Source organism: Typopeltis vanoorti, chromosome 18, assembly GCF_054136105.1.
Source record: "Typopeltis vanoorti isolate ZY-2024b chromosome 18, IOZ_Tvanoo_1.0, whole genome shotgun sequence".
Taxonomy (NCBI): domain Eukaryota; kingdom Metazoa; phylum Arthropoda; class Arachnida; order Uropygi; family Thelyphonidae; genus Typopeltis; species Typopeltis vanoorti.
Genome location: NC_143566.1, coordinates 46,051,196 through 46,067,005, shown reverse-complemented (window position 1 = coordinate 46,067,005; position 15,810 = coordinate 46,051,196). Strand labels below are relative to the sequence as shown.

At 37.8% G+C, this 15,810-nt stretch overlaps 1 protein-coding gene across 1 annotated transcript in view; it reads right to left on the bottom strand.

The window, feature by feature from the left end:
• The window catches only part of LOC150096629 (protein phosphatase 1 regulatory subunit 16A-like), a 245,116-nt gene extending 237,398 nt beyond the window's left edge, over positions 1-7,718 (bottom strand). Inside the window, exon 1 of the mRNA XM_090407864.1 lies at positions 7,513-7,718. The gene's annotated coding sequence lies outside the window, so the exon portion shown is untranslated. The remainder of the gene's footprint in view (positions 1-7,512) is intronic.
• Positions 7,719-15,810: the final 8,092 nt, after the last annotated feature.

Genomic DNA, 15,810 nt, shown 5'->3' with positions numbered 1-15,810 from the left:
TCCTCATTCAAAAGTCCCTCAAAGTATATTTTCCATCTGTTTCTTATGTCCACATCCCTTCATAATACTCTTCCTTCAGCGTCTTTGATCTGCCTCACATGTAAGATGTCCTTTGCTGCTTTATTTCTACATTTCGCTAGTTGGTAAATTTTTCTCTGTCCTTCCTTTGTTTCTAATTGATCATACAGATCTTGATATGCCATGGCCTTCGCCTGTGCCACAACTCTCTTGGCTTCTTGCTTTCTCTCTCTGTACACCTCTCTGTCCTCTTCCACTCTTGACTCATCCCACTTCTGCTTTGCCTTCCTCTTAGCTGTCACTGCCACTTGTACATTATTATTTCCACCACCAACCCTCCTTCTGCCCTCTAATCTTTCCAGATGTCTCACCAAGCACCTCGATTGCACAGCTCAGGATTACTTTTGAATTATGTTTCCACCAATCTTGTACACTTTCCAGTCCATCCGAAATCCTCTCTAACACCCTCTCCCTAAAATGATTCCTCACACTCTCCTCTTTTAAGCGAAACCACTTAATTGTCTTCATCCCATGGCATCCAAAGGTACTTATCTTCGATCTTATTTTAAAGTCTGCGCACAGCAGTCGGTGTTGCTGTGCTACTTGATCTGTTGGAATTACTTTACAATTTGTCACAACCTTAAGATGTTTTCTTCTAGTCAAAATGTAGTCAATTTGTGAACTGTTGTTACCACTCCTAAATGTTATCAAATGTTCTTCCCTCTTGTAGAAAAATGAGTTCACAATTGCCAGATCAAACGTTACTGCAAAGTCCACAACCCTTTCTCCTTCCTGGTTCATCATTCTCACTCCGTGGCCACATGCACCCTTTCATAGTCTCTATTCTGTCTTTCTATGTGTCTGTTCAAGTATCCTCCAACAATCATCATCTCATTTTCTTCCAATTCCCTCATTTCTTCATCTAACACGTTCCGGAACTCGTCTTTCTCCTCTGCTGTACAACCAACTTGCGGGGCATATACACATAATACGACCACCTGCTCTTCTCCAAGACCCAATTTCATTCGCATGATCCTGTCGTTCCTTCTACCCACTTCCAATACTTCACCCTTCATTCTGCCACACACCACAATTCCTACACCGTTTCTTCCCTCGTTATTCGCCAGAGTAGAACAATTTATATCCATCTCCCAGTTCCTTTGCCTTTCTCCCCTTCCACCTTGTCTCCTGCACACATAAAATGTCCAACTTCCTCTTCCTCATCATGTCTGCCACCTCTCTTCCCCTTCCAGTCATGCTTCCAAGATTCAGTGTTCCCACTCGCAACATCCTCTCCACCTGCTGGGCTCGCTTCTTTAACTACACCCGCCCTTGATGCGGTAGCCCTCGTCCACTTCTCGCAGCTGTAGGGCGATGTGGCTGCACGTCGCTTAAGGGGTACGCCCTGGCCCTTATATCATTTTCTCTTTGACTCATATCATAGTTTGAGCTGGCATTGAAGTTTTCCGACCGGATGCCCTTCCTGACATCAACCCTCACATTTATCCGGGCTTGGGACCGACACCTATTGAGCTAGCTTGCCTCCTTCGGTGGCTGCATAAGACGAAATGACTTATCAAGATAGAAAAGACTCACCCCCCTAGCCCTCGAATACTCTAATAGCATCAGGGGGAAGGAGCAAGGAGAGGAGAAAGAAGCAAAGAAAGAAGAGGAGGGACCAGGCTACAGAATAACATAACAGATATATATTACATGAAGTAAGGCATGGTCCAGCATCTGGTACCTCGGGTTTGCCATGCCCGTACTCACTAAAGTGAGCCCTTGAGGTTCACTTTAGTGAGTATGGTGGTGTATGGTGGGGCAATATCAAAGAGGCAGAAGGTTACAAGTGGGGTTCCACAGGACTCAGTATTGGGACTTGTATTGGTTAACCTTTATATCAATGACATTGTCAGTGGATTGCAGGAGGATATTCAGTTGTTTGCAGATGATGATGTGAAGCTGGGAAGGGTTATTAGTAATAGTGCAGATGTGGTAGCCCTGCAAGAGGATTTGAATAAACTAGACAGATGGGTAAATGAATGGGGGTGTCGGTTTAATGCAGCAAAATGTAGTCTTGAAGTTTGGGATACATCGATGGGAGGCTGTATACTCGATTGGAGGAGCTATACTGAGGAAGCAGGGGAGACAAAAGATCTGGGGATGATGACTGATAGAAAACTGAAATCCAGGGAACATATCGCAAAGGTGGTGAAGGTAACCCAGAGGAATGCTGCAATACTGAGAAGAATGCTGACCTACAGAGATAAAAGAGTCATCATTCCATTGTATAAGACCGTGATCAGAATACACTTAGACCATTGTTCTCAAATTTGGTCCCCAGGATTTGAAGGGGATAAATTAACTGTGGAAAGGGTAGAGGCAGATAACAAACATGGTTTCAGGAGTGTACAATTTTAGTTATGAGAATCGGCTGAGGGAATGGATCATATCACCCTCCTTCTATCCACCAAACTCTGGACAGCAGAGTTTGGTGGATAGAAGGAGGGTGATATGATCGAGACTTTTAAACTGTTGAGAGGCAGTTACAGGGTTGACACTGGGGAGCTCTTTTGCTTGGTGGAACAGCAGGAAGGAGCGATGACAAGGGACTATCCCTGGAAGTTATGAAAGAAAGCTGTGAGCAAGAGGGTGAAGAGTGGTTTCTTTGCATGGAGGGTGGTTGAACCATGGAATGCATTGACTGATAGAATGGTGAGAGTGAGAACGGTCAATGAGTTCAAGGAGTGATATGATAGACTTTGTGTTTCCTGGGAAGGCCCTCCCACGATGAGTCTCTTGACTCCATGGATGTCTGAATAATAATAATAATATCCATTCCCATTTGCTCCAAATTTTGTAACAGTTTTCCAAGCAGTATTCTGTCAAATAACTTTGCAAAGTCAACAGTATCATGGAGTGGGCCTTTCTCATATCTACTTCTATTGTCACTCTATTTATAAAATATTAGAAATCTCTTTGATTAATAGAATTCTCTTTGATTTCTAATTTTGTTGAAAATAATATACCCTTTGCATTCTATCCCTGTGACTATATCATTTTCTATCAACCAGGCCTCATTGATTTGTATATGTTTTGGCCAACTCAAACTGACCAATGCCAAAAACTTCTCTCCCTTATTTTTGATACTTCTGGTATTACATCCATTTCAACATCCCCTTAGACCTACAATTACCCTTGTGTAATGTCATGACCAATCCAATTTAATCTGAAACCTGTGTAATCGCATTCGCCAGTGCATAATCATTTCTGTACACACTCATTAATCCCATGGGTGGCCAGACATGTGCTTAATTACATGCTCCCCCCCCCCCCCCCCAATATCTCTATTTTTCTGGTTTTGCACTTTCAAATTCTCACTAAACAACACTTTCTCCAAGCCTCTAACTTCAAAACCATTCAAATGTAGTCAAACTATGAGCATATATATATATAAATCATTTTGTTCACAAAAGTCACCCCTTACATCCAAAAAATTGCACACCATTCTGCCTTCATAATCTTCTCATGGACTCATTTGCAATCATGACCCTTCTTCTCAATTCAGTCCTGTCATACTGTGGCAGCAGACTTGCAATTCTTACTTTTTTGCTCTTCTTTTTCCCTTCTATCAGCAACACTTGCATATCTTCTCACAATGCATATTTCTCATCTTTAAAATCATTAATAGTAGCCAAAACAATTAATTCTCTTCTCTTGGAAGCATGCTTCCCTTCACACTTGGGAAGCATGCTTTCATCATCCCTCATCTTGTCATCTTGAAATGGAGATAAAAAAGAAAAATTAGAATAAGGAAATAATTGCAATCAAAAATGAATGCATTTATAGCATAGCAATTGATCATGACAATTTTTTGGCATATACATAATTTTTGTTTGTCTCATTCTGTCATTAAAATGGTCTATGAACATATCTTATAATATATAATACTATGATATAAAATAAATGTCGGGCTGGTTGGCTGAGTAGTTAGTGTATCTGCTCTCCAGCCTAAAGACTGCGGGTTCTAATTCCACAGTGGGCATGGATGTTTGAGATTATCTGTTAAAATACTAGTGATGGTGGGCAGTAGATGAGACAGTTCACTATAGTTGGTGGATTGAGTGGTGGAGACGGAGAGTTGTAGAGTAGATGGCCTCCCTCGGCGAGTCTTTGGACTCATTGGAGGTATCACATAATAATAGTAATATAATAAACTGATCCACCAACTTCACCCATTTTAACAGTTGTTGAAAGTTTTTCACTTGGTTATACTATAAATTAATGATGCTAAGAAAACCAAGAATATCATTTCTTGGAATTGTTAATTTACAGTATAACCAAGTGAAAAAATCTGCAACATCTATCTCTAATCCAGAGTATTTTAAGAATAAGGTTTGGCAGGACCTTTTGTCTACTTGTATATGGGATACATGACTTCTGCATTACTTCAACCTTGCTATCTCTTATTGGTTTGGCTCTCACTGATGATATTTGTTAATGTTCATTTTTGGATTTGCTTGTTTCCTGGGGAGCAGAGAGGCTCTGCTTGGTTACAGGTTTTTGCCTGTCACTAAGTGGAGCCACTATTGAGTTTCCTGTCCTGGTGTCATTCAGGTCAGTAGTGATGAGCTTAGTAGTGATCCTTTCGGATCACTCAGTGAAATTTAGAGTGACTTTGCAGATTACTCTATCCCTACACTTTAACATACCTCAATAAAGGTCAAAACCAGTTAGGTAGTGGCCCTTCCCATACTGCATAGTATTATATGCATCTGAAAGGATGTGTGCTTTGTATTAAGGATTACTAAGGAAATTGATGTGAAGTCCTTTGCCTCTATATACAAGTAGGCCCAGTCGTGAAGATACTTCACATGCAAACTTTGTTTGCTTACTCTTGGAAAAAAGGATTACACCAAGAATATAATTTATTGGTATCATTAATTTATAGTATAACTGAGTGAAAATGTTTTCAACATCTATCTCTAATCCAGAATATTTTAATAATAAAGTGACACCTTTTGTCTTCTTGTATATGGGATATATGATTTCTGCATTACTTCAACTTTGGTATTTCTTCTCGGTCTGGCTCCCACTTACAACATTTGATAATATCTGTCTTTGGGTTTTCTTGATTGCTTACAGGGGAATAGGGCAGTTCTACTCAGTTGCAGGCCTTTGCCTGTCACTGGGTGGAACTACCACTGAGTTTCATGTTCCTGTCCTGGAGTGATTCAGGTCCGAATTAATGAGTTTAGTAGTGATCCTTTAGGGTAACTCGGTGAGATTTAGAGTTATCTTGTGGATCACTCAAGAGTCTTTGGAGAGGTATCCCTGCACTTAAACATACCTCAATAAAGGTCAAAAACTGGTCTGGATCTTCCCAAAATGCATTCCCATAGTATTATACACATCTGAAAGTGTATGTGCTTTGTATTATGGGATACTAAGGCAACTGATGTGAAGTCATTAGTATGCAGTTGTAATGATTTACATAAGAAGCTTCAAAAATTGTTTATATGTTTGTTGATATTTCCACCGTTTGTGTGAAAAATGACAGTTCTCATGAAAACAAGTACATATCTGAAACGGAGGTGCCAAGTAATAATAATAATAATATTAATTATGACTAAATGAATATCTGCTTAGTGGAGTTGTAATTATTTAGATAAGATGCTTCGAAAATTGTGCATATACGCTTGCTGATATTTCCACCGTTTCTGCGAAAAACGACAAAAATTGTCATTTTTCACATGAAAGCAACAACAAAAGTTTTATTTTAATTTATAATCACGAATTATCAACATATTTTTGGTTTTTGTTTTTTGCCTAACACCTTCACAAACAAATATTAATAACAGCTGAAATGAAGTTTATGAGAAAAACTACAAAGTATACTCTATTCGATCACAAAAGAAGTCATGAAAGAATTAAACCAGGAATCAGTAAATTATCAACACATTTTTGGTTTTTGCCTAACATCTTCACAAAGATTAATAACAGCATGAAGTCCATAAGAAAAACTACAAAGTATAATCTATTCGATCACAAAAGAAATTATGAAAGATATAACTAGGAATCAGTAATAGAAAAAATTAACAATATAAACAGAAATGGATGGAACACGTTGAAAGAATGAAAAGAGAAAGATTACCAAAACAAGCCTTAAATTACAAACCATTAGGGAAAAGAAAACCAGGACGTCCTCTTATGAGATTCAACGATGACTTCTAAGGGATGAACAGGCCACTCTAGGCCTAAATCCTTGATAATCATGATGATGCCTAACACCTTAACAAATTTGAAAATGGAGGAAAAAAAAAAAAAAAAAGCTCAATTAATTCCATTCCAGTCAGTTCAAATCGTTACGCTAATGATGGTGATTTGACTGAAACCAAAACTAAACTATATCACATATTCTTGTGCATAATCCTGAGTCCAAAATTTCATTAAATTCCATCCGGATAACTACAAACACACATACACACTTTTTTTCTTTTCTTTTTCCTATTTTCAAAGTGTCGTAATTTATTTGTTTATTGGTTATTAATACGACAAGTTGTATCTTTTGAATTTCCTAGTATTCAGCCAGGGCCGGCTCTACCGACGGTGCAAAACGTGAATTTGCACGGGGCAACAAAGTTGGCATAAACTACACGAAAAATAAGGAAGAAAGGGCGGCAAAATATGCTACTGTACGGGGCGACTATACGAAAAATAAGGGAGAAGGGGCGGCAAAATATGCTACTGCATGGGGCGACAAAATTCCTAGGGACGGCCCTGTATTCAGCCTAGGATAGGAGTTTTACAGTCGGCCGAGTTTCGGTTCTAATCCTTTTAATCATTTGGGCCTCTCTCTCGTACTTGGTTTTTGAAAATCAATGCCATGACTGTGGACACGGCGATCAAGTTGGGGAAGGCACAAAACCCAGTGGAAACGTTTTGCACTGAGCGAAAAATTATTAGTTACATTTCCAGATTATTCTTGCTTTTAATTTTTTTTCCCTTTTCTTTCATCTATTTGCAAATGCAAAGAAAATCAAGCTTTCATCTACATATCGAAATTAGATGATACCGTTTTTCTTTTCAGAAATACCCTCTCATCCAACCCCTTTTCTAACAGTTTCATAAATTATCACACGTGAATTCGACACTAGCGCTGCTCGTATCTCGATTGTGTGAAAACTGTAACACAAACAGTTGACTGATGAAGTAATTCGAGAGCGAGTCTCAGCTGACGAATTCTGATTTCATTAATAATTAATCAAGTTTGTCATGTACGTGTACCGTATATGACAACATATAAGGTACACGCTATGAGGAGATAATATAATTACACAGCAATACAATAAAAAGGACACGTAGCCACAGATAAAAAGTAGGTAAAATATAATCATTTTAGGAAAGAAATACCGTAGAGGAGAAAAATTATATCACCAGTCACCATTGCGGAAATATTTGCAATCTAAAAATATAATTAATATGCCCACTTACCTCCAACGGCATTTAAAGTAGCAAACATTTAATTGCGTTCCACAATTAGTATATAGCGAGAGCATCCAAAGTGCAGGTCTAAATATTATTTAAAAAAAAAAAAAAGAAGATGAAGAAGCATAAACAATATGCGTAGATGAGTTGCTTTCGGAACATTATCCATATATTTTTATCAAAGTGTTCGCTAATTCATTCAGAAACCAAACTCAGTATCCCTGGTGGCATACTGAGTTTACTCTACTCTCATAAAAGATAACTATGTAAAGGTAAGAGCAACAAGGTACGTTATCATTTCAGTGTGTCAAACAAAAATGATCGACCTCATCAAAAGGCACCGACGAACCATACACATATTTCTCTTCAGATAATATAATAATTATTGTTATTATTTTATATAATTTATATAATAATAACATAATTATTATAATTTTATTTATTTTTAGTAATTTTACTTTTACAATTATTGTAATTATAACAATAACTATTATTATGTTAGCCGATCTCATACGGGGTTAGCAGGGTTTCTTCCTATCTCACAGGTGAATTGCTTGTTTTCTTCCACTGAGAGCACACACACACACACACGTAATTTACAGACAAAAAATACTATTTGTGCTGCTTGAGAGATAGATGGCGATGTGTCTTGAGGGTAGTAGTAGTGTCCTTGTGTGTGTTTAATTGGAGGATTAAAGAGGGAAGTGTGCAATCTTGCGATGAGTCCTTGAACTCCCTGAGGTGACTTACCATCATGAGTAACCTTATAGTCGACAAGTACAGGAACTTTTTCTAGGCATGTTTTCAGCCGGTTCGAGATGGACCATGGAGGTTTTTTTCTCTGAAACTCTGGTTTTTAAACCAGAATCTCGGAAAAAAATCGACCACAGAACTCACCGTTTCGGCAATGACATTAGAATAAAATACAATACGGTCTCGAAAGTGCCCAACTACCCACCCTGAATCTAATGTAAACTCCAAGTAAAAAAAACCAGCTAACGCCTTTTTATTCCCGTATATAGGGAATAGGCGAGGCCGTTTCACCCTATCTAACTTTTGGAGTGGGCAGTTCAGTCTTTGAACTGAGTGAGCAGTTCAGTCTCCACTGGTACCCAATCAGAGATAGCTGGCATAAGGCTATCTCTAATTAAGTGGCACGCAGTGAAGAGAGACGGCTCAACAAGTGCCATCATCTCTTGGTCGCTAACCCTAACACTCGCATTTAATGTCTGAAATAATGTGAGTTATACGGTCAATTTTCTTGAGTTCACAGGAGGAAAAACCAGTTACTGGGAGAAAAAACCCCCTTGCCCATGCCAGAAATCGACTAACTCAGGAACCTGTCGAAAAAAGGCTTAGAAAAATTTCTTGTAGTCGCCGATTAGATTCGAAACCAAGAAGCCTTCCTTCATGCGGTCAAGTGCCATGGTGTGCAAACGCCACATCAACTGAGTTACAAGTATCGAATGGAAATTGATATACAGTTGGACAGGCTTGAAAACAATGCAAATTAGTAATGCAAATTAGGCTGCCTCGTGGGTGAGAGGCCCCTTTGTTCAAAGTTATAATTCAAAGTATCCATAAAATAATAATAATGAGCTAATGCCTTTTAATCCCTTATAGGGAGTAGACGAGTCCTTTAAACCCCATCTGGCATTTGAAGACTGAGTGGGCAGTTCAATCTCCACCAGTAGCCAATCAGAGATAGCTGGGCCATCTCTATCACTAATTATAGGCGGCCACCGAAGAAAAAACCGACAAACAAGTGCTGCGATCTCATGGTACCTAACCCTATCTAGAATATGTTACCTTCTGAAATAATGTCGGTTCTTCGGTCTATTTTTCTGAGTTTAAGGGACGAAAAACCCAAGGTTCTGGAAGAATTCCGTGCTAGAGATCGACTAACTCGGAAACCGGTCTCGAAGAAAGGCTTAGAAAAAGTTCCTCCAGTTGGCGACTAAACTTGAACTATAAGTCGGCAGCCTAGCGCAGAGGATGCAAGCACGATTTCGACTGAGCAACACAGGCCTCTCTTCATAAAATAGAATTTGCAAATTAAAATGAAATTTTAAATGAAATTTCGTCACACCTTATCAGGCGTCTTTATGCAAGTAACAAGCTGCACCCATATGGGGTGGCCCTGTTCATGCCTATAAAAACATGAGTTGCAACCATTTCATTCCAATTATTGCGTTTCTCAGTGGATTAACCAATCACCATATCCTTGAAATTGGAAAGTCATTGTTTAGAAGAATCTTTGAGATAGTACACAGACCCATATGGAGATGGCTTGATGTGTCACAAGGTAACGTCTCAGAGCATTATATACGCAGTTTCAGGAGACAAACCATTACAAGAAGACCTGACCACGGCCACCTGAGGTCTGATTTAATCAGAACAGACCACGATTTAGAATGGACAGCACGATGCAACCATACAATGTCCTATAACCACCTCTAGCTTCAAGTTCTTAAACCACATTTCATAACATTTCAACCCCACTGGGATGGGAAATTCCAATTCAAATGGACCCTATATAAGGAAGCCAGTCATTTGTATGTCACAAACCACTCATAATTCGTCGAAAGTGGAGCCATTAATATGAGAACTGGAGGGCTGACAATTGGGATACAGATCTGTTCTCTGATAAATCTCATTCATTATACAGAGGCATTTTATATGTTATTTTATCTGAAGAAAACAACAAAGACAGTACCATCCCCTCCAACATCAAAGAAATTAACACAGTGGAGGAAGTGATCTTGTGGGAGTCGGAATAATGACAAATAGCTGCACCAATCGTCATATTATTCGCAGGAATACAATAAGTATGCAGTAATACTAACGACAGATCTGTGAAACCAAATATGCGACATTCTGGGTATGCAGCTGTCTTCTCCCAGATTTTTTTTTTTCAAGCATGACAATGCCACTACACAAAGAGCTCAACTGGTGAGTAATATCATTAAAATAAAGATATCACTTAAATGCCATCACTAGGGGTCACAAAATATCTGGGCAGTTATAATAACTAAAACACTTTTTTTTTGAATATTAGTCAAGTGGGTTTTAATTTATTGTCCTACATGTTTCTACATGTCCTACATTTTTAATTTATTGTCCTACAACCGGCCGAAAAAAGGCTTAGAAAAAGTTCCTCTAGTCGGCGACTAGATTTGAACCACGAAATCCTTTCTTCGTGGGTAAAGCGCTGTAGAGTGAAAACGCCACTTCTACTGATCTACACAGGCTCTCAAATTCACATTAGAAATTGAAAAAGATGAAAAACTTCCATTTCTAGACATGCTAATAAAAAACAAACCAATAACAGTATAAACCTGTCTGTGTATAGAAAACCTGCGAATACTGGACATAACCCCCATTTCAACTCGTCTCATCATATATCCCATAATCTCAGCATTATCCATATGCTTAAGAAAAGATCTATACATTACACAACAGACCAAGATGACTTACAAATGAATTAACTACAATATCCAGAAAGCTATCCTTAAATGGTTATCCTAAAAGACTCTGCAACAATATCCTCTTTTCGGATATACCACAAAGACAACGTGATGACACCCAATACATCAGTACTATAACTATTCCATTTGTCAGCAGTATTTCCAAAAAAATGGCTATCCTTCTAAAACCACACAATATTAGAGAAGCATTCAAGCCAGTCAATACCATTCGGAAATTTTTAAGATCACCAAAAGACCCTCATCCATTCTACAAGTACTCTGGAGTATATAATATACCTTGCTCCTGTGGTGTCATTTACGTTGGTCAGACCTCTAGAAGCTTCGAAACGAGACAGAAAGAACACATAGGATATGTCAGAAACAACAGACAAGATATTTCAGGCCTTTCTTACCACTTTGCCTCTACCAACCATCTCATTGAGTGGGATAAGAGTCATGTGCCCTATATAGAAAAGAACTACCATTCCAGAACCTTCGAGGAGGATGCTACGGTCGCCCTTTCATCAGGAAACCTAAATAAGAATCAAAGTCTAATCCTATCGGAAATTTGGAAAGCTTTAATCAGATCACTAAATATCAAGAGAAATGAACTTTCACGCCAATTACATTATGTCTCGTAAGAAATAAATCATGTTCCCGAGATTCGCGCATTGTCTCGCATTTTGTATGAATTAGAACTGTCAGTTAAAACTTAGTCTGTTACCTTCATATAGCTTACCAATTGTATTCCCTGAAGATGCCGATAGCAAAAATCGGCGAAACATGTAGGACAATAAATTAAAACCCACTTGACTAACATTGAAGAAAAGTGTTTTAGTTATTATACAAGTAGTCAAGGAAGAAAATCACTATCTGGGTAGTTGTTTGTTAACAGCTGCCACGGCAGTCAACACGATCAATTGTAGTGCAAGGAAAAATGATATTTATTTCAACATCGTATACCCCCCCCCATTGTAATACTGCTTGAACATTTCTTAAATAAAATGTACTACATGGAGATGGATATAAAGTTGGAGTTGTGGATAAAAGGTTTAGTTTACCAATGAGTATAGATTGGTAAAAGGTTGTGATCAGTAGTGTATTGCAAATTTCGGCAAGTGGGCAACTGCCGTCTCAAGTGGATATCAACGATCTAGCAAATGACCAGAGGTGAAATTTTCATTTGCTTGTTCATTGATTATGCAAAATTTAATAAACCAATAGTAAAAAAATGATGGTAAAAATATGTAGGATGAATTATCTTAAATAGCAGTATGGGCAATGGAGAAACAATGTAACGTTATACATTTTGGGATGAAAAGATTACCAGCTGTGTGCTATACTAATGGAACTGTAAATCAGGAAATTGATGAAGCACTGTATTTGGGGTGTTACTTGGACTTCACAGGGCATATAGCAAAAATTGCTAAAGGAACTAATATGATTGCATTGTCATTGAAGAACAGTATGAAAAGTAGAGACAAACAGGCTTTTCTTCATAACGCCCCTTAATAAGGATGTATTCTGACTTCTGTAGACAGATCTGTTCATCTAAGATATTCAGATAGATGAAGAAGAGTTAGACAGTTTCCTAAGAGGAGTGACGAAGATGGTGCACGGTCGATGGAATATTCTTTATCAGGATAGTTGAAGATTTGTTCCTAGATAAGAAAGGGGTGGGATGATAGAGAAATATAAATTACTTAGAGGCTTTTATAGAATAAATAGAGGCAAGTAAAAATGACATTTGCACCCATAATGCTAGGCTGCAGGAATAAAGATATTTTTAGTTCGGATCTAGTTGCCCACTAAAAAAACTTTATCTGACGAATCCAGCGACAGCTTCACAAGTAAGGTAACGAAGTGGTTCTTCTTCCGAAAACTTGAGTTTTCGTGCAGCAAACTCAAAAAAAAAATGTCTAACCCACATTATTTCATACAAATAAATACGGTGTTAGGCTTAAAGACGACGACACTCATCTCCTCCTCTTTGCTGCATTTATATGTGACGAAAATCTTTCATAAGTAGGCTGACGATATTTTCTTGAGACAAAAATAGCACATTCGGATGGAAAAAAGGGACGAGGTAATATTCTTTATTCATGAAAAAGTAAGACGATAACAATAGTTTTATTGCATAAATGTTTTGATCTTACCATTATTCTTCAGTGACAGAATCCAAATAAAAATGTAAATAGACGTAGAGAGACTGTAGAGACTGTATTTCAGCACGATCGTACCATGAATATTTCTCCGATGAAGTGATCTTATGCAGCAAATTTCGATCTTTCAATGCCTTATTATAAAACTTCTCACACTCCACGACACAATTTTGTCTTACAACTGATTTAGCCCTCATTGTCTCAACACTTAATTTAGATTTCTCCTTTGACCACATACTATTCAGAACAGTAAATATTCTCTCAACGGGGGCTGTACTTCCTGGAAGACAAAGAAAAAACTCTACAATATTACAAAAGTCTTGAAAGACAAGGCATTTTCGCTATCAAATACAGGAATGTTTTCTTTATTCCATCTATCCAACTGCCTCACAATTATAGATTTTATGAGAGTTCACTGATCGTATACACATGTTTCTTCTGTTTCTGTGCGTGAGATGAGTTCCTCGTTCAGACTGTCCTGTATTTTTTCCCCTTAAGGTGTCTTCCTTAATAGCATCCACTTGAACTTCTCAGTGTTTCCTAACCTGCACTTCTATCTGTTGACATATTCTAAGCTACTTGTTTCATAAACATTCTCAACTACCAGAAAAAACTTAGCCTCATTAATCTCTCCTGAATGTACTAATAATTTCAGTTGTTTTTTGACATCAGTAGTTACAAACACTTCACTTTTTCTGGACTCTAAATTGTTTACAAGATTTTCAATGATCACAGCTACATTTGTAGCTGAAATTGTATCTTTTACATTTAAGCTAATGTATGTTTGGAATGGAGATACTTGATCTTTTTTAAATGACAACCACAATTTCAAACAGGGATCTTCAAACAATTTTCGCATCATTACAGGGCATTTTCAGAGAAAGAAATAAGGATGAAGCTGATCAAAAATGCTTAAAACGCAGGGTATGATAAGCAGTAATTTTATGTTGCAATTTTATCGATTTCGCTATCACCATCACTTCTCACCATATACGAGCTGATGCTTTTAACCGAAGCAAGTCTTTTCAGCATCCTGGCTACGTAGATGTCGCTTCTGTCTCCATGAGCAATGGAGAAATGGACATAACAATGTTGGCACACCACTTTTCTTCAATCACTACACAGCTTGTCCAAAATACATTTGAGAACGTCATTAAAACTGCAGTTTCGCCTCTTTGACACTGGGACTTAAAGTTTTAAAAAATAAGACTTAAAACTTTAAAAAACATGAAATTTAAATCACCGACATTAAATAACTAAGCCACCTGTTAGCACAGAGACAAAACAAAAACTAACGCTAAAGCAGAAATGACGCCACGTTTGAGAAGCTAGCACCATGTATTTTTTTAATTTTCTCTGAATAAATCACTGCAGATATCGAGTATCGAATAATACGACTCCATGGTTACGGGACAAAATTAACATTTTTAATAAAACGACGGGACGGCCAGGAAATGTGAAAAAAAAAAAAAAAAACGGTACTGTCCCGTTCAGAACGGTACGTATGGTCAGCTTATTCATCAGCTATTCCTGATGGGCTGCCGATGGAGAATGAACAGTTCCATAAGTCAAATAAGGCGAAATTGCCAGGTCTATTCTCTGTAGTCAATGAAAGGCAATAGCAGATTTAAATTATTTATTTAGTACTGACACGGGAAATTTTCTGTACATGTCCAGTCGGGTGAAGAGTGAAAGTAATCTCATGAGGATGAGAGTTCTTGCATGGAGAGGAATGCTGGATGACTAGATATAGTTATCTTTCTCTGTTGTGAGCGTCAAATAAGTGAACGAGTTCAAAGCAAAGTATGACATATTGTGCAAATTGTTCAGTGGTTGACATACTATGTAGGCTCTATTCTATCGGTGAGTCTAAGAATTCCATGGAGTTGCTCATTTAATAATCATAATATTAGCAATGATAATCCAGGTGACATTTACGGAAGTGGGCCAGCTACCAGTTACATCTGCACGGAAATTGGCTGCTTACTGGCATTTAAAAAATTAGGACAAAATCGCCTACACTACACCATTTGGGGAATAAAAAGTGCCAGAGCACTTATTTTATTGCTGTTATTAACATTCGCATCTCCATAGAATCCATATCAAGAGACCCAATAACATTTCATCAAATATTAACCATCATTTACACACCAGCACACTAATGCCTTGCTTTGGACATCATTAGGGACAATTCACAGATAAATGGCTTTGCCAGTCCATTCTTTGTATATATTCCTCTACAAGCAATATATATTTCCCTACCTACTTATGTACTGCAAATTTTTCCTGCTTATGAATCATAAAAAAAAGTAAGTAACTTATATGTATCCGGTATATCTGTCCCTTTCTGCCTATAAAACTATTACAGTAACCTGTAAAACTTCGGACTGTCTTTAAAAAGGAGCATTCCATAGACTTTCCATCATCTTTGTCACTCACCTTTGGATTCTTCCCACCTCCACATTTCCAAGAATCCCGAGTGACCAGATTTATGTGCAAAAGTCAAGATAAGGCTGTATCAAAACTTTATGCAGAGAAATAACATGTTTATTTATTTCGTTCTGTTATTGGGTTAGTCAAGCATTGGGTAACCTTTTGTGCTATTTCAGCTACTTCTGCAATATGATCTCTGAACTTTAAGTCACATCGCACAACATTCCAAATTACAAGCTTCA